Source organism: Hyperolius riggenbachi, chromosome 12, assembly GCF_040937935.1.
Source record: "Hyperolius riggenbachi isolate aHypRig1 chromosome 12, aHypRig1.pri, whole genome shotgun sequence".
Lineage (NCBI taxonomy): Eukaryota > Metazoa > Chordata > Amphibia > Anura > Hyperoliidae > Hyperolius > Hyperolius riggenbachi.
The window spans coordinates 232,817,560-232,837,152 of record NC_090657.1 but is presented as its reverse complement, the minus strand read 5'-3'; the positions used below and the strand labels follow the sequence as shown (position 1 = coordinate 232,837,152).

The 19,593-nt window shown below is 46.6% G+C and overlaps 1 protein-coding gene and 1 long non-coding RNA gene across 2 annotated transcripts in view; one reads left to right on the top strand and one right to left on the bottom strand.

Moving 5' to 3' along the window:
- LOC137541811 (uncharacterized) overlaps window positions 1-19,593 on the bottom strand; it is a 344,602-nt gene that overhangs the window by 139,563 nt on the left and 185,446 nt on the right. The window lies entirely within an intron of this gene.
- The window catches only part of LOC137541125 (uncharacterized), a 39,619-nt gene that overhangs the window by 11,555 nt on the left and 8,471 nt on the right, over window positions 1-19,593 (top strand). The gene's annotated exons all lie outside the window — the stretch shown is intronic.

The following is a 19,593-nucleotide window of genomic DNA, read 5'->3' as shown; positions in this document are numbered from 1 at the left end:
AGTTCGCTCTCCAGCCACGCTAGCCAGGGTCCCCCCCAGTCATTGTGTGTCGCTGCTGGGAACAGTAGTACACCGCTCGCTCAGCCACACTATATATATAGCATTGTTTACTGCCACTGTGTACCTCGCTCAGCCACGCTATATATAGCATTGTGTTTTCTGACACTCTGTGTACACGGCTTAGCCTGGCTATATAGCATTGTGTGTACTGCCACTGTGCACCTCGCTCAGCCACGCTATATATAGCATTGTGTTTTCTGACACTCTGTGTACACGGCTTAGCCTGACTATATAGCATTGTGTGTACTGCCACTGTGCACCTCGCTCAGCCACGCTATATATAGCATTGTGTTTTCTGACACTCTGTGTACACGGCTTAGCCTGACTATATAGCATTGTGTGTACTGCCACTGTGCACCTCGCTCAGCCACGCTATATATAGCATTGTGTTTACTGCCACTCTGTGTACACCGCTCAGCCAGACTATATACCATTGATTACTGACACTCTGTGTACACCGCTCAGCCAGACTATATACCATTGTTTACTGACACTCTGTGTACACCGCTCAGCCAGACTATATACCATTGTTTACTGACACTCTGTGTACACCGCTCAGCCATACTATATACCATTGTTTACTGACACTCTGTGTACACCGCTCAGCCAGACTATATACCATTGTTTACTGACACTCTGTGTACACCGCTCAGCCAGACTATATACCATTGTTTACTGACACTCTGTGTACACCGCTCAGCCAGACTATATACCATTGTTTACTGACACTCTGTGTACACCGCTCAGCCAGACTATATACCATTGTTTACTGACACTCTGTGTACACCGCTCAGCCAGACTATATACCATTGTTTACTGACACTCTGTGTACACCGCTCAGCCATACTATATACCATTGTTTACTGACACTCTGTGTACACCGCTCAGCCAGACTATATACCATTGTTTACTGACACTCTGTGTACACCGCTCAGCCAGACTATATACCATTGTTTACTGACACTCTGTGTACACCGCTCAGCCAGACTATATACCATTGTATACTGACACTCTGTGTACACCGCTCAGCCAGACTATATACCATTGTTTACTGACACTCTGTGTACACCGCTCAGCCAGACTATATACCATTGTTTACTGACACTCTGTGTACACCGCTCAGCCAGACTATATACCATTGTTTACTGACACTCTGTGTACACCGCTCAGCCAGACTATATACCATTGTTTACTGACACTCTGTGTACACTGCTCAGCCAGACTATATACCATTGTTTACTGCCACTCTGATTCTGCTGGGAACAGTAGTACACCGCTCGCTCAGCCAGACTATATAGCATTGTGTTTACTGCCACTCTGTGTACACCGCTCAGCCACACTATATAGCATTGCGTACTCTGCCAGTCAGTGTGTATATTGCTGGGATCAGTAATACTCCACTCACCGTCAACCACTATATGAGCTCAACATGAGTTCCCCAGAGACCTCCGCTGTGAGCAGCACTCCTAACAACAGCAACAGCCAACGCCCCACGCAAGCTATAACATCCACCCCAGCAGCCAGTGGTCAGCAGCAGCCCTCCCCGGAGGAGAACGTTGTGTCCATCGGTCCGTCGCCAGAGCGATTAATGAGGGCTGCCATTGAGGAGATGATGGGGCCTGATGTGGAGGAGGAGGTCTGGCTCAGGCCAGCATCCCAAGTTAATGTTGAGGACGATGAGGGGTCTGTGTCTGGGGATGTTGGGGTGGCAGAGGTGGTGGGTGGGTCAGACTCAGGAGAAGAGTTGTATGATGAGGATGATGATCGGGACCATCTGTATGTGCCTCAGAGTCTGACCCCGGAAAACATGTTGTATCGTGTGTTTAGGTACTAAAATCTGCGTTCCCTCCCAGTAGTGTTGGGCGAACAGTGTTTGCCACTGTTCGGGTTCTGCAGAACATCACCCTGTTCGGGGTGACTATATAGCAGACTATATAGCATTGTGTTTAATGCCACTCTGTGTACACGGCTCAGCCACACTATATAGCATTGTGTTTACTTCCACTCTGTGTCTGCTGGGAACAGTAGTACACCGCTCACCCGCCACTGTATAGCATTGTGCTCTGTGTCGCTGCTGACAATAGTGGTACACCGCTCACCCACCACTGTATAGCATTTCTGTACTGCCACTGTACTGCTGCCAGTCAGCGTGTACTTTAAGGATAAGTGAAATGAGGAAGAAATCCGGTGAAAGAGGGAGGGGCAAGGGAAGAGGTGTTTCCCCTGACGGTTCACGTACAGGCCACAGGGGAGCACCCAAGAAAACCCACTCAATACCGCCCATGTTGTCCAGGACAACAACCCTCACAGATCCAAAAGAACAGGACCAGATAATTACTTGGATGACCTCTCAAGCGTCCAGCAGTGGGTTAAGCAGCACCAGCACATCACGCACGAGGTCCGAGTCCTCAGCCAGTTACAAGGAGCCAGTGGGCACAAAGCTGACACAACCGGCAGCGACACCACGCACACAACTGCCAGATAACCAGACGACATTGGAGTGAGCTGCGCAGAGGTTGTTCTGGGGAGCTCTACTCCACGGCGGCGGCCCCCCACAATGACATATGACGAGTTTGAGGAGATGGAAGAGGAGGGTATGGACAATGTGGACATAGACCCAGATTTTGTTTCTGAACGAGAACATCGCCGTCGTAGCAGCAGCACAGATGAGTCTGTTGAGGAACCCACTGCTGCACGAATTCGCCTTGTGCCACAAGGTAGGCGGCGCGCAATTTCAGGCACCGCAAGCATGGAAGTTCAAGTGAGAGGCAAAAGAGGCGCAAACAGAAATCGCCAGCAAGGCAGGTGCTCCAAAGTCTGGGCTTTCTTTGAAGACTGCACTGAGGATGTTACCATGGCGATTTGCAAGGTGTGCAAGACCCGCCTGAGCAGGGGGAAAAGTGTTAACAACCTCTCCACCACCAGCATGAGCCGCCACATTCTATCCAAACATCCCACTCTGTGGGCAAACGCGGCAGGACAGGGTACCACCAGCAACACTGCCTCCCTTGGGTTCACCAGACTCACCACCAGACCCGCCTCAGCAGCAGCAGTAGCCCAGCCATTGCGTGGTTCACAACATTCACAAACATCAGACGATGCTGACACTGTCACTTTCCGGACTAGTGCTCTTGAGGTCTCCCAGTGTTCATCAAACACAACAACCAACAGCCCTTCGGTGTGCAGCCCTACGGTTGAGTTGTCTGTCTCTGAGATGTTTGAGCGCAAGAGGAAATTGCCAGCAAATGACCCCCGGGCCGTGGCAGTAACAGCCAGCCAGCATAGCCAAGGTTCTGGCCTGCGAAATGCTGCCATATCGAGTGGTGGAGACAAACAGCTTCAAGGGCATGATGTCAGTGGCCATCCCACGTTACGTGGTTCCCAGCCGCTACCACTTTGCGCGTTCTGCAGTGCCTGAGTTGCATGAGCACGTGGTCAGCTAAATAACCCGAAGCTTGAAGAATGCCGTTGCCTGCAAGGTTCACCTCACCACTGACACCTGGACGAGTGCGTTCGGCCAGGGTCGATACATCTCCCTTACCGCGCACTGGGTGAACCTTGTGGAGCCTGGCAGCGATTCCTCACCTGCTACGGCGCGGGTGTTGCCCACGCCGCAAACAGCTGCACCGCCGTCCCTCCCACTGGATAACAACAGCAGCACCTACCTCTCTGACTCCTTCTCCTCCAACGCATCTCAAAGCTGTACCTCATCCGGAAACGCTAACCCAGCACCAGCAGCAGTAGGATCGTGGAAGCAGTGCAGCACAGCTGTTGGCATGCGTCAGCAAGCGTTGCTGAAGCTGATCTGCCTTGGGGATAAGCAGCACACAGGGGAGGAAATTTGGAGGGGAATAAAGGAACAGACGGATTTGTGGCTGGACCTGAAACCGGGCATGAAGCTAGACACCTGGCACGAACTGGCAATGTACGCAATAGAGGTGCTGGCTTGCCCGGCAGCCAGCGTTATGTCGGAACGCTGTTTCAGTGCTGCCGGAGGCATCGTCACAGATCGGCGTATCCGCCTCTCCACAGAAAATGCAGACCGTCTGACTCAAATTAAAATGAATCAATCCTGGATTGGAAACGACTACGCAACACTCCAGGACCCCAACTAAGTAACATGACCAATGAACATCTGGGCAATAGAAAAGTTCAGAACGCTCTACCCCCTAGGGACTAGCCAGCAGGTGCAGGATCAAAAGAGCCAAGCCAGTCCACAAATGTACACAGAAGGATCCGCAGACCAGGTGCTGGTAGAAAAATGCTGTTTTTTCTTTATTCAAAAAATTCCATGTTGCATAGCAATAAAACCACAGGGTTCAACTGACGCGTGTCGGGCTTACAATCTGCCCTTAGTCATAGTTAAAAGTGAACCTGCAAGGGGAAGGCTTTATGTAGGTGGGAGAAGATCAAGCTCCACCCCATACCTCAAAACAGCCTTCACCTTAAAGGAGACATGTACAAATGTGCATAATACATAGATACATAAGAAAATTATACAATATGTCAAAGATTAATAAACGAATTAAAAAGTTAATCTAAATGTAAAAAATCATCTCTAGAAAAACAATGTACCTCCAATTGCCCAAGAAGAAGGGCCACACAGAAAGGGAGAGAAGGAGAGAAAACCTGGATCCCCAGAGAGGGTGAGAAAAGAGGAAAGGGGCAAGATTAATGATCATAGACTAAACTCAGATCCCAACGTGTATTTAGACCCTTAGGGATGCGAGTGTCCATTTTATAAATCCAATATGCCTCTCGCCTTAAAAGCAACTTGTACGTATCCCCACCCCTCTTCGGACTCACCACCCGCTCAACCCCTTGAAAAACAAAAGAGGAAAGATCACCTTTATGTACGTTTTGAAAATGTTTGGAAACCACCGACTTTTTGAAGGTGTTCCAATTTGTGCCACAATAATGTTCTGCAATGCGAGCTCTCAAATTGCGGGTGGTACACCCCACATATTGTAAGTGGCACACAGTACAAGAAATCACATAAATCACATATTTAGTATCACAATTCACATACTGTTTGATGGGAAGACTAGTGCCAGTGGCAAAAGAAACTATAGAAGATCCCTTTTTGTGACAATGGCAATAGTGACAGGTTGTAAAACCACAGGGATAAGATCCCACCGTTGCGAGCCAGGTAGGGGGACGGGACGGGAGGGGAGATTGAAAGGAACTAGGGGAGAGAATCCAGCTCCACCACAGTTGCGCTGTCCGTGCTTGGCGGTGAGCATGCTACAGGGGAACCTCCGCTATCTGCCGCTACAGCCGGCGGAACACCAGAGGGACACACTTCCCCCGGAAATGACGTCATGACGGATCCTCGGCGAGAGATGGAGCTGGCATCTAGAGTCCCGGAATCACATAGTTCTCCTAGCTCACCTCTCCTCTCCCAGCCGCCGACACAGGATCTTTTCCACCTGGCAAAACAGCGGCAGGATACTTATCCCACCACCGCTGCCACGCTCTCTTGCCCCAGGCTACCGTCCATGGTTTTCTCTGAGGACTTTCACAAACCTGGACATACGGTTAGTGACTTATATACACAATCTTCTGTGCCATATTGTCTGGGGGCTATTTCAAAGCATTCATGTGGAATCAACACCTTTGCTGGTACTTATCCAACTTTAGCCTCTCAATCTTTGGCTTTGTCCAATACTATTGCCACAAGTGCTGCTGTTATCTCTCATGCCCTACCACAGACTTTGGTTTCTAACCAGAATTTATCCACCTATACAGGCATGCAACCTTCTCTCATAGACTTCCAGAGACTGAACTTTACTCCCTTTGCACCACCTCCCCACTTGCCATCTCTCGGTAACATGCCCACCCACATATCATTCCCTTACCATGCATTGGAACATTCTGCTGGCTTTTCACACCGGCCTATGTATACTGGCCAATATCAGGATCACTCATCTGTGTTAATGCCAGGTGGTGCTTTACCTATGTCTTCTAACATTAATTCTGGGTATCTTTTGCCATCTACTGATCATGTTTTGTCTATTCAAGCTGTTGAAACTGCACGGTCACCTGATCAGCCTGCCAATGCAGATGTGGATTTGTCTTCTAATGACACTGTGTAGAATGAAATAGCTTTCGGCTCTTCAGAGGTGTCTTCTAGACAGACTGACAATGTCAGTGCACCAGATTACAATTTTGATCCTAATATAAATTTAAATACCTTTGGTGACCTCTTGCAAGACTCCGATCGCAAAAATAAGTTCATGTCGGTTTTTTCAGGTGACAGTAATGCAGTTAGCCTGCAACCAGAACTTACATTACATTCTTTGTGCACCACATTGGAGTGCCTGATGGATAAGGAGGTGCGCTTGTGGTGGGACGTCACCAGTTTAAAACATTACATTAGTAAGGGCATCATCCCTAGGGGCTTAAGAGTTAAAAAAATCCCCACCACAATCTATTCGGACAAATTTGTCATAGAGTGGAACCATTAATCTTGCCCCTTTCCTCTTTTCTCACCCTCTCTGGGGATCCAGGTTTTCTCTCCTTCTCTCCCTTTCTGTGTGGCCCTTCTTCTTGGGCAATTGGAGGTACATTGTTTTTCTAGAGATGATTTTTTACATTTAGATTAACTTTTTAATTCGTTTATTAATCTTTGACATATTGTATAATTTTCTTATGTATCTATGTATTATGCACATTTGTACATGTCTCCTTTAAGGTGAAGGCTGTTTTGAGGTATGGGGTGGAGCTTGATCTTCTCCCACCTACATAAAGCCTTCCCCTTGCAGGTTCACTTTTAACTATGACTAAGGGCAGATTGTAAGCCCGACACGCGTCAGTTGAACCCTGTGGTTTTATTGCTATGCAACATGGAATTTTTTGAATAAAGAAAAAACAGCATTTTTCTACCAGCACCTGGTCTGCGGATCCTTCTGTGTACAATGAACATCTGGGATGGTTTAGCGTTTCCGGTCCCTGTTTATTGAACCTCTCATCTGTATTACATTTATGACTGCATGGCGGCAAAAAGCATTGCTGCTATATCCGCACGCTTTTTGTCCTCATGCAAGGCCTGGGTTGTTGTGTCTCAAAAAGCATGGCCTTCTTCTCCTCCTGCGCCTCCTCCTGTTCCATCACGTGTGCTGCTGCTGCTGGGTTAGCGTTGCCGCCCGGTCCCTGTTTATTGAACCTCTTATCTTTATTACATTTATGACTGCATGCATGGCGGTAAAAAGCATGCTATCCGCACGCTTTTTGTCCTCATGCAAGGCCTGGGTTGTTGTGTCTCACAAAGCGTGGCCTTCTCCTCCTGCGCCTCCTCCTGTTCCATCACGTGTGCTGCTGCTGCTGCTGCTGGGTTAGCGTTGCCGGTCCCTGTTTATGGAACCTCTTATCTTTATTACATTTATGACTGCATGGCGGTACAAAGCATGCTATCCGCACGCTTCTTGTCCTCATGCAAGGCCTGGGTTGTTGTGTCTCACAAAGCGTGGCCTTCTCCTCCTGCGCCTCCTCCTGTTCCATCACGTGTGCTGCTGCTGCTGCTGCTGGGTTAGCGTTGCCGGTCCCTGTTTATGGAACCTCTTATCTTTATTACATTTATGACTGCATGGCGGTACAAAGCATGCTATCCGCACGCTTTTTGTCCTCATGCAAGGCCTGGGTTGTTGTGTCTCACAAAGCGTGGCCTTCTCCTCCTGCGCCTCCTCCTGTTCCATCACGTGTGCTGCTGCTGCTGCTGCTGGGTTAGCGTTGCCGGTCCCTGTTTATGGAACCTCTTATCTTTATTACATTTATGACTGCATGGCGGTACAAAGCATGCTATCCGCACGCTTCTTGTCCTCATGCAAGGCCTGGGTTGTTGTGTCTCACAAAGCGTGGCCTTCTCCTCCTGCGCCTCCTCCTGTTCCATCACGTCTGCTGCTGCTGGGTTAGCGTTGCCGCGTGGTCCCTGTTTATTGAACCACTTATCTCTATTACATTTATGACTGCATGGCGGTACAAAGCATGCTATCCGCACGCTTCTTGTCCTCATGCAAGGCCTGGGTTGTTGTGTCTCACAAAGCGTGGCCTTCTCCTCCTGCGCCTCCTCCTGTTCCATCACGTCTGCTGCTGCTGGGTTAGCGTTGCCGCGTGGTCCCTGTTTATTGAACCACTTATCTTTATTACATTTATGACTGCATGGCGGTACAAAGCATGCTATCCGCACGCTTCTTGTCCTCATGCAAGGCCTGGGTTGTTGTGTCTCAAAGCGTGGCCTTCTCCTCCTGCGCCACCCTCCTCCTGTTCCATCACGTGTGCTGCTGCTGGGTTAGCGTTACCGGTCCCTTTTCCTGGAACCTCTTATATATATTACATTTATGACTGCATGCCGACAAAAAGCATGTTACCTGTGCAAAGAAAACTGACATTTCCCCCATTTAAAAGACAGTTTTCCCTTTGAAACTTTAAAATCTATTTTCTCAAAAACTATAAGCTCTTTTTGCTAATTTTTTTTTCCTCTTGTACCCACTCCCAAGGTGCACATACCCTGTAAATTTGGGGTATGTAGCATGTAAGGAGGCTTTACAAAGCACAAAAGTTCGGGTCCCCATTGACTTCCATTATGTTCGGAGTTCGGGTCGAACACCCGAACATCGCGGCCATGTTCGGCCTGTTCGGCCCGAACCCGAACATCTAGATGTTCGCCCAACACTAATCTAGCCACCCACCCAGCCCCCCTTCAACCTGCCCAAGCCACCGTGCATGCAGACTCACCCTGCACCCAGTCACCCTGCACCCAGCCACTATTCACCCAGCACCCAGCCACCCTGCACCCAGCAGCCAGCCACCCTTCATGCACCCAGCCACCCTTTACCCAGCCACCCCTCACCCAGCACCCAGCCACCCTTCACCCTGCCACTCTGCACCCTGCCACCCTGCATCCAACCACTCTTCACCCTGCACCAAGCCACCCTGCACCCAGCCACCCTTCATCTAGCCACCCACCCTGCACCCAGCCACCCTTCATCTAGCCACCCACCCAGCCCCCCTTCAACCTGCCCAAGCCACCGTGCATGCAGACTCGCCCTGCACCCAGACCCAGCAACCCTGTCCCAGCCACCCTGTAGTCGGACCCAGCCACCCTTCACCTAGACCCAGCCACCCTTCATCTATCCACCCACTCTGCACACTAACCTAGCCACCCTTCAAGAGAAAAAGGAGTGGGAGGGCGCACTTTCAGTGTTTGCCATAGGCGCCTTATTACCCAGATACGCCTCTGGGAATAGTGGAGCAACCTTATTGCTGTTTGACTTTTCACTGGACCCCAGTGATAGAGATCACACGCTGGACATTTACTGATACTCTTGGTCTAATTTACCTATTTGAAATTGGACATTTAAAGGGGAACTTAAGAGAGAGGTATATGGAGGCTGTCATGTTTATTTCCTTTTAATCAATACCAGTTGCCTGGCAGCCCTGCTGGTCTATTTCTCTGCAGTAGTATCTGATTAAAACCAGAAACAAGCATGCAGCTAGTCTTGTCAGATCTGACTTATAAGTCTGAACCACTGAAACACCTGATCTGCTGCATGCTTGTTCAGGGGCTATGACTAATAGTATTAGAGGCAGAGGATCAGCAGGGCTGCCAGGAAACTGGTATTGTCTAAAAGGAAATAAACATGGCAGCCTCCATATACCTCTCTCTTCAGTTCCCCTTTAACAACGGACATTAATCATTAGTCATTTGCGTAGTGGGCAGCGCGGTGGCGTAGTGGTTAGCGCTCTTGCCTTGCAACATTGGGTCCTTGGTTCATATTCCAGCCAGGTCAACATCTGCAAGGAGTTTGTATGTTCTCCATGTGTCTGCAGGGTTTCCTCAGGGCACTCCGGTTTCCTCCCACATCCCAAAACCATACAGATAAGTTAAAGGATACCAAAGGTGACATGATGAGATAGACATGGGTATGTACGGTGCCTAGCACACAAATGACTATGCTATGTTCCTTTTTCTTTCTTTCTCTGTCTGAAAGAGTTAAATATCAGGTATGTAAGTGGCTGACTTAGTCCTGACTCCTGACAGGAAGTGACGACAGTGTGACCCTCACTGATAAGAAATTCCAACTATAAAACACTTTCCTAGCAGAAAATGGTTTCTGAGAGCAGGAAAAAGATAAAAAGGGTTAATAGTTAATAGATTTTATCTCTGGCATATGTCAATGAATGTGACATTGAGCAAAAACAATAAAACAGTTGAAACTTAAAAAGTAGATTTAAACATAAAATAAAACTGTGGAATATCTTAAAAAAAGTTATTTTTAAGAGAAGGAAGATAGATACAATTGTTTATTTCATTTGTTTATTTTCGCCTCGGGTGTCCTTTAATTGGCTTACCTCTAAATTGGCCCTAGACCACGATACATACATAAACGTAAGACTATGGTAGGGATTAGGTTGTGAGCTCCTCTGAGGGACAGGTAAGTGACAATATACAGTGGCTTGCAAAAGTATTCAGCCCCCTTGAAGTTTTCCACATTTTGTCATATTACTGCCACAAACATGAATCAATTTTATTGGAATTCCACATGAAAGACCAACACAAAGTGGTGTACACATGAGAAGTGGAACAAAAATCATACATCATTCCAAACATTTTTAACAAATAAATAACTGCAAAGTGGGGTGTGCGTAATTATTCAGACCCCTTTGGTCCGAGTGCAGTAAGTTGCCCATAGACATTGCCTGATGAGTGCTAATGACTAAATAGAGTGCGCCTGTGTGTAATCTAATGTCAGTACAAATACAGCTGCTCTGTGACGGCCTCAGAGGTTGTCTAAGAGAATCTTGGGAGCAACAACACCATGAAGTTCAAAGAACACACCATACAGGTCAGGGATAAAGTTATTGAGAAATGTAAAGCAGGCTTAGGTTACAAAAAGATCTCCAAAGCCATGAACATCCCACAAAGCACTGTTCAAGTGATCATTCAGAAATGGAAGGAGTATGGCACAACTGTAAACCTACCAAGACAAGGCCGTCCACCTAAACTCACAGGCCGAACAAAGAGAGCGCTGATCAGAAATGCAGTCAAGAGGCCCATGGTGACTCTGGACGAGCTGCAGAGATCTACAGCTCAGGTGGGGGAATCTGTACATAGGACAACTATTAGTCATGCACTGTACAAAGTTGGCTTTTATTGAAGAGTGGCAAGAAGAAAGCCATTGTTAACAGAAAAGCATAAGGCCTGGTTCACATTAGCGGTCGCCGTCCGGAATCGCCGTGCCGGAGCCGGACCGCATGCGGAACGGAGGCACGGCATAGCAATGAAAGTCTATGCGTCCGTTCACATGCGTCCGTTTCGTCCGGACCGGATCCGGACTCCGGCATAAGATCCAACATGCGCTATGTTTTGGTCCGGCTCCTCCGGCAGACGTATCCGGAGCGGAGCCTGACTGTTGCATCCGGCCAATACAAAGCAATGAGAACCGGAGAGCGCACAACACACTGGCTATAAAAACCGGACGTTCTACCCCACTTCCTATGCTTTTTCTAGTGGCCATTTTGGATGGGGACCACATGGGCCCAGCGTTCACAGAGTGGAGCAGCAGGGATTTCATGCTGGAGCTCTTTGGCAGCAACATGTCTGATGATATGTCTGATAACGAGGAGGTGAGGCCTTCTCCCCACATAGTAGTAGGTGAACAACAGGAAGGAGAGAATTCCCAGGTAATACGAGTAAAAAATGACTGGATCCATGGTCCCAACTGCAGTCTCTGTATCCACGGATGGTCTCCACACGTCCACCTGTCTCCAACAATGACCCCAGAGCTTCTGCTGACCTCCCAGACCCCAGGTATTTACAGGTTGTTATCTCTTTAAGAAACCGGATCCGGACCGCAACCGTGTTCATACCGCACGGAAAACGGATGCAAACGGACCGGATCCGGACCTGATCCAGATAGGAACCGGTGCGGTCCGGACATCCGTTCCGGTTTTTACAAAACCGCAAGTGTGAACCGGGCCTAAAAAGTCCCGTTTGCAGTTTGCCACAAGCCATGTGGGGGACACAGCAAACATGTGGAAGAGGGTCCAGTGAAAAATGGCGCAGGCTAAATAATGGCGCCCCCTTCTGCCCGATATGTGTTTAAAACGATATTTATCGTTTTAAAGCAGTAGGAGAAGTAGCGCCTCAGTGAGCGCCCCACTGAGGCGCTACACTGGCTATTGCTGAAATTCTGTCTTGTCCCCATGTTTATTGCCTGATGAAGCGGGCTGGGCCTGCGAAACGCGTTGCACTGTTTTGGGGTACTAATTAATAAATGTGACTACTATTCAGACAGTCTTTCGTGTCTGCTTTATGGAGGTAAGTCCACCGCTTCCTCCCAGCAAATTTTAAAGTTTTTATCCACTTTTATCCTGCTGGCGCCTCTGTTCTCCTACTGCTATACCGTGTCCACCCCTGGTGGAGGGGTGATCTACCCCCTTTCGCATCTACAGAGAGCGACTTCTTATCCCTGAGTGAGGACAGGTCTAATCTCCACACCTGCCTATACAGTGGTTGCCTGTGTGGTAACCCATGTTTGTGAGTATAATTTTCTCACGATAACCTTTACTTCATTTATGCTTAACATACTACACTATATTGGGCTCTCGGTTTCTCTACACTTTATCGTTTTAAAGGTTAAAATAGTGCAGACCTTTTGAACAAAATTTATTTTTATTATTTTTAATTTTTTTTTTTTAATCCTGCCTGAACGATATTTATCGTTTTAATCCCTGCTTTGCTGCCGTTTGGAAAATATCTGCCCGCCGGCTTTAATGTTTAATAGCAAAGCCCCCTTAAACGCTAAAAACACCAAATTTGCAGGGAATGTTAAGAAAAAAATTGTGAACAAGAAAAACATTTTTTTTTCAAAAAGACCTTATAGTTTTTGAGAAAATCGATTTTGAATATTCTCCTTCTGACCGTGGGAAAATTAAACGCCCGCCGAATTTAGCGGTTAATAGCAAGGCCCCTCTAAATGCCAGAAACACCAAATGTGTAGGGAAATGTTAAGAAGAACAGTGGGAACAAGAAGACATTTTTTTTTCAAAAAGACCTTATAGTTTTTTTTTAAATATTGTTTAAATTCCCAGTATCTTTTTAACATATCCTGCAAATTTGGTGTTGCTAGGATTTAAGGGGACATTGCTATTAACTGCTAAAGTTGGCGGAATTGTTTCCGCAGAAAAGTCATTACGCGATTTAAATGGATAATTTATCTCTTTGAAGATTTAAAATCGATTTTCTCAAAAACAATAAGGTCTTTTTGAAAAAAAAAATTTCTTCTTGTTCCCACTGTTCTTCTTAACATTTCCCTACACATTTGGTGTTTCTGGCATTTAAAGGGGCTTTGCTATTAACCGCTAAAGTCGGCGGGCTTTTCCCACGGTCAGAAGGAGAACATTCAAAATCGATTTTCTCAAAAACTATAAGGTCTTTTTGAAAAAAAAAAATTTCTTGTTCACAATTTTTTTCTTAACATTCCCTGCAAATTTAGTGTTTTTAGCGTTTAAGGGGGCTTTGCTATTAAACATTAAAGCCGGCGGGCAGATATTTTCAAAACGGCAGCAAAGCAGGGGTTAAAAAGATAATAAATATCGTTCAGGCAGGACAAACAAAAAAAGTTTTAAAACGATAAATTTCGTTCAAAAGGTCGGCGCCATTTTTTAACATTTAAAACGATAAATATCGTTTCGTAATGTAAGTCAATGGTGCGCCGTTTTTATCTATCGGTGCTGGGCGCCATTTTTAACTGATCCATGTGGAAGAAGACGCTCTGGTCAGATGAGACCAAAATGGAACTTTTGGGCCAAAATGCAAAACGCTATTTGTGGCGGAAAACTAACACTGCACATCACTCTGAACACACCATCCCCACTGTCAAATATGGTGGTGGCAGCATCATGCTCTGGGGGTGCATCTCTTCAGCAGGGACAGGGAAGCTGGTCAGAGTTGATGGGAAGATGGGTGGAGCCAAATACAGGGCATTCTTGGAAGAAAATCTCTTGGAGACTGCAAAAGACTTGAGACTGGGGCAGAGGTTCACCTTCCAGCAGGACAACGACCCTAAATATAAAGCCAGGGCAACAATGGAATCGTTTAAAACAAAACATATCCATATGTTAGAATGGCCCAGTCAAAGTCCAGATCTAAATCCAATCGAGAATCTGTGGCAAGATCTGAAAACTGCTGTTCACAAACGCTGTCCATCTAATCTGACTGAGCTGGAGCTGTTTTGCAAAGAAGAATGGGCAAGGATTTCAGTCTCTAGATGTGCAAAGCTGGTAGAGACATACCCTAAAAGACTGGCAGCTGTAATTGCAGCAAAAGGTGGTTCTACAAAGTATCGACTCAGGGGGCCGAATAATTACGCACACCCCACTTTGCAGTTATTTATTTGTAAAACATGTTTGGAATCATGTATGAGTTTCGTTCCACTTCTCACGTGTACACCACTTTGTATTGGTCTTTCACGTGGAATTCCAATAAAATGTATTCATGTTTGTGGCAGTAATGTGACAAAATGTGGAAATCTTCAAGGGGGCCGAATACTTTTGCAAGCCACTGTATACTCTGTACAGAGCTGCATAGGGCATGTCTGCCTGCTGAGAGCCCGCCTGAGCTCACTTCTTGTGGTTTTTATGCTTTTATTGCAGTGACTGTAGCACTGGGGGCTTCACCAATCCCATCTCAAGGCCTAAGGTTACATAGTGAGCAGCGCTGCTCGGCAATTGGGAATTTTCGCTTTAAAAATGCGATTTTCAATTTTGAGAAATTTCCACACAAAATAGTTGTATTTTTGCATTTTTCATTAAAACGTGAAAAATCGCTATTTTTACCACGAAAGCGCGGAAAACAATATTTTTACCGGGAAAAATCATAAAAAGCGTGACAATAAAGAAAAACTATATTTTTACTGAAACTATTTTTACAGCGAAAACCTGAAAAATCTATATATATATATATATATATATATATATATATATATATATATATATATATATATATATATATATATATATATTTATATATAGTGTATATCACTGGCGTAACAATAGGGCCTGCAGCCCCTGCTCCCGCTCGGGGCCGTTTTGGAAACTAGGAAATAGGCGCCCATTCGCAGTGGGGCGTTGCGGTGCGACATAATGGACACATTGTAACGCGAAAAGTCACACAGCAATGTTACACCTCATGCGATGTTCACAGTTCACCCGATATGCTGCGATCTAACGGTGTGCGGCAGCCCTGCCCACTGCATATCGTACATTACCACATAACACGCGCATTAACAGTGATGGTGAACAATGTTGCGTGCAAATTTTCCCCAAAGTCATTTTCGCTTTAAAAATGCTATTTTCTGCCGGTTTGCTGTGCTGCCCTTATATGCAGCTGCTGCTGTGATGTCATAATGGGCCACACCCCCTTGTGTTTCCTGCTGCAGGAGGATGAGGGTTGTGTTGTGGCTGGTTGCTATGGTAACACAGGTGACCAGGAAACACAAGAGGGTGTGGCCCATTATGACATCACAGCAGCAGCTCCATATAAGGGCAGCACAGCCCAGCAGACTGGCAGTCTTGTGTTGGCGTGAGCAGCGAGAGCAGCTAACGTTGAGCAGGATATCTTTGTTTTGTCCTTGTGTGACAAAATGCTTTGTGGATTGTTCCATGTTGTGGGACTTCTAGTCCTTCTTCAGCCCTCTTCAGGTAAGGCGGTTTATGAACATATGGCGGATGGCGAGGGTGGAGTTTAGTGGACACTTCTCAGGGTTAGTAGCAGGGGAGGAAGGGAAGGTGGATATGAAAAAAGGGCGCCTAGAAATCAACAATAGTAGATTATCGGTAATTGTACCTATTTTCTACTCTTGCAGTGCTAATAATGATAGGAAATATTGGTAATACATACTGATATTTCACTATAGCCCCAGTATAGGTAGCTAGTATAGTTGCCCCAGTATAGGTAGTATAGTTGCCCCAGTATAGGTAGCTAATATAGTTGCCCCCAGTATAGGTAGCTAGTATAGTTGCCCCAATATAGGAAGTATAGTTGCCCCCAGTATAGGTAGCTAGTATAGTTGCCCCAGTATAGAAAGTATAGTTGCCCCAGTATAGGTAGCTAATATAGTTGCCCCAATATAGGAAGTATAGTTGCCCCCAGTGTAGGTAGCTAGTATAGTTGCCCCAGTATAGGTAGAATAGCTGCCCCAGTATAGAAAGTATAGTTGCCCCAGTATAGGTAGCTAATATAGTTGCCCCAATATAGGAAGTATAGTTGCCCCCAGTGTAGGTAGCTAGTATAGTTGCCCCAGTATAGGTAGAATAGTTGCCCCAGTATAGAAAGTATAGTTGCCCCAGTATAGGTAGCTAATATAGTTGCCCCAATATAGGAAGTATAGTTGCCCCCAGTATAGGTAGCTAGTATAGTTGCCCCAGTATAGGTAGCTAGTATAGTTGCACCCAGTATAGGTAGTATAGTTGCCCCAGTATAGAAAGTATAGTTGCCCCAGTATAGGTAGCTAATATAGTTGCCCCAGTATAGGAAGTATAGTTGCCCCCAGTATAGGTAGCTAGTATAGTTGCCCCAGTATAGGTAGCTAGCATAGTTGCCCCAGTATAGAAAGTATAGTTGCCCCAGTATAGGTAGCTAATATAGTTGCCCCAGTATAGGAAGTATAGTTGCCCCCAGTATAGGTAGCTAGTATAGTTGCACCCAGTATAGGTAGCTAGTATAGTTGCCCCAGTATAGGTGGCAAGTATAGTTGCCCCAGAATAGGTAGTATAGTTGCCGCAGTATAGGTAGTATAGTTGCCCCCGTATAGCTAGTATAGTTGCCCCAGTATAGGTAGCTAGTATACTTGCCCCAGTATAGGTGGTATAGTTGCCCCCGTATAGCTAGTATAGTTGCCCCAGTATAGGTAGCTAGTATACTTGCCCCAGTATAGGTAGTATAGTTGCCCCAGTATAGGTAGCTAGTATAGTTGCCCCAATATAGGTAGCAAGTATAGTAGCCCCAGTATAGGTAGTATAGTTGCCCCAGTATAGGTAGTATAGTTGCCCCAGTATAGGTAACTAGTATAGTTGCCCCAGTATAGGTAGTATAGTTGCCCCAGTATAGGTAACTAGTATAGTTGCCCCAGTATAGGTAGCTAATATAGTTGCCCCAGAATAGGTAGTATAGTTGCCCCCAGTATAGGTAGCTAGTATAGTTGCCCCAGGATAGAAAGTATAGTTGCCCCAGAATAGGTAGTATAGTTGCCCCCAGTATAGGTAGCTAGTATAGTTGCCCCAGGATAGAAAGTATAGTTGCCCCAGTATAGGTAGTATAGTTGCCCCAGTATAGGTAACTAGTATAGTTGCCCCAGTATAGGTAGTATAGTTGCCCCAGTATAGGTAGTATAGTTGCCCCAGTATAGGTAGCTAGTATAGTTGCCCCAGTATAGGTAGCTAGCATAGTTGCCCCTTATATAGATTAGCCAGGTAGGTGCCCATAGTAGGTTCACCAGCCTGTCCCCCCCCCCCCCCTCTCCCTCCCTCCCTGCCTCTAGGATAGTCTCCGCCCTCCTTGCCTCCATAATATATATAATATAATATATTGCAACACAGCAGGCACCTGGATTATATTCTATTTTGGAAACTAGGAAATAGGCGCCCATTCGCAGTGGGGCGTTGCGGTGCGACATAATGGACACATTGTAACACGAAAAGTCACACAGCAATGTTACACCTCATGCGATGTTCACAGTTCACCCGGTACGCTGCGTGAACAATGTTGCATGCAAATTTTCTCATCAAAAATGCTATTTTCTGCCGGTCTGCTGGGGGGATTAGATTGTGAGCTCCTTTGAGGGACAGTTAGTGACAAGATATATATATATACATATACATATATATATATATATATATATATATATATATATATATATATATATATATATACACTGTACAGCGCTGCGTAATATGTCGGAGCTATATAAATACTAAATAATAATAATAATATGATGCAGCTGCTGCTGTGATGTCATAATGGGCCACACCCTCTTGTGTTTCCTGCTGCAGGAGGATGAGGGTTGTGTTGTGGGTGGTTGCTATGGTAACACAGGTGACCAGGAAACACAAGAGGGTGTGGCCCATTATGACATCACAGCAGCAGCTCCATATAAGGGCAGCACAGCCCAGCAGACTGGCAGTCTTGTGTTGGCGTGAGCAGCGTGAGCAGCTAACGTTGAGCAGGATATCTTTGTTTTGTCCTCGTGTGACAAAATGCTTTGTGGATTGTTCCATGTTGTGGGACTTCTAGTCCTTCTTCAGCCCTCTTCAGGTAAGGAGGTTTATGAACATATGGCGGATGGCGAGGGCGGAGTTTAGTGGACATTTCCCAGGGTTAGTAGCAGGGGAGGAAGGGAAGTATATATAAAAAAAGGCGCCTGGAAATCACCAATAGTAGATTATCAGTAAATTTACTGATTTTCTACTCTTGCAGTGCTAATAGTGACAGTAAAATGTTAGTAATACATGCTGATATTTTACGAAAGCTAAACCAAATCCTACTCTCACTCTGAACCCTCCCTTCACTGGTACCTAACCTGAAGACCTGAGCCCACTAACGCAGCTGTGCTCAGTAGTATCTGCTTCTGTCTACTTTTCAGCATCTGTAACATGATGTGTTGCTGAAAAGCGGCCACAACTGCGCACAAATGCGTTAGTGGGATCAGGCCATAACCACTCCCCCCGGATGCCTAACCTTAACCACTCTGCACCCATGCCTGATCTTAAACACCCCCCACCAATGCCTAACCTTAACCACTCTCTACCCATGCCTAATCTTAAACATCCCCCACCCATGCCTAACCTCAACCACTCTCCACCCATGCCTAATCTTAAACACCCCCCACCCATGCCTAACCTCAACCACTCTCCACCCATGCCTAAACACCCCTTACCCATGCCTAACCTTAACCACCCCCCACCCATGCCTAACCTTAACCACTGTCCACCCTGCCTAACCTTAGCCCCCCCCCACCCATGCCTAACTTTAACCACACCCCACCCCACCCATGCCTAACCTCAACCACTGCCCCTGGATGCCTAAGCTTAACCACCCCCCACACAGCTAACCTTAACCACCCCCACCGATGCCTAACCTTAACCACTCGCCTGGATACATAACCTTAACCAGCTCCACCCATGCCCATTCTAAACCACCGGCCAACCACAGCTTACCCCCCACACCTAACCTTATCCACCCCATGCTCTAACCTTAACTAAGCTTATCTCCACAGCTAACCTTAACCTCCCCATTAACATGTAGCCTTTACCAACACCCCCCCCCCCCACTCCTTAACCACCCCCTTACCACCAACCCATTGAAATGGTTCTGCTGGTAAATGGGGGTTATAGCGGTGACATCCTGCCAACACTGGTAGCCTCTACCACTTCCACCCATGCCTAACTTGAACCACTTCCACCCACAGCTACATTGACCACCAACCCCACATCTAACCTCAACCGAACCCCCAGACGGCTGACCTTAACCTTCCC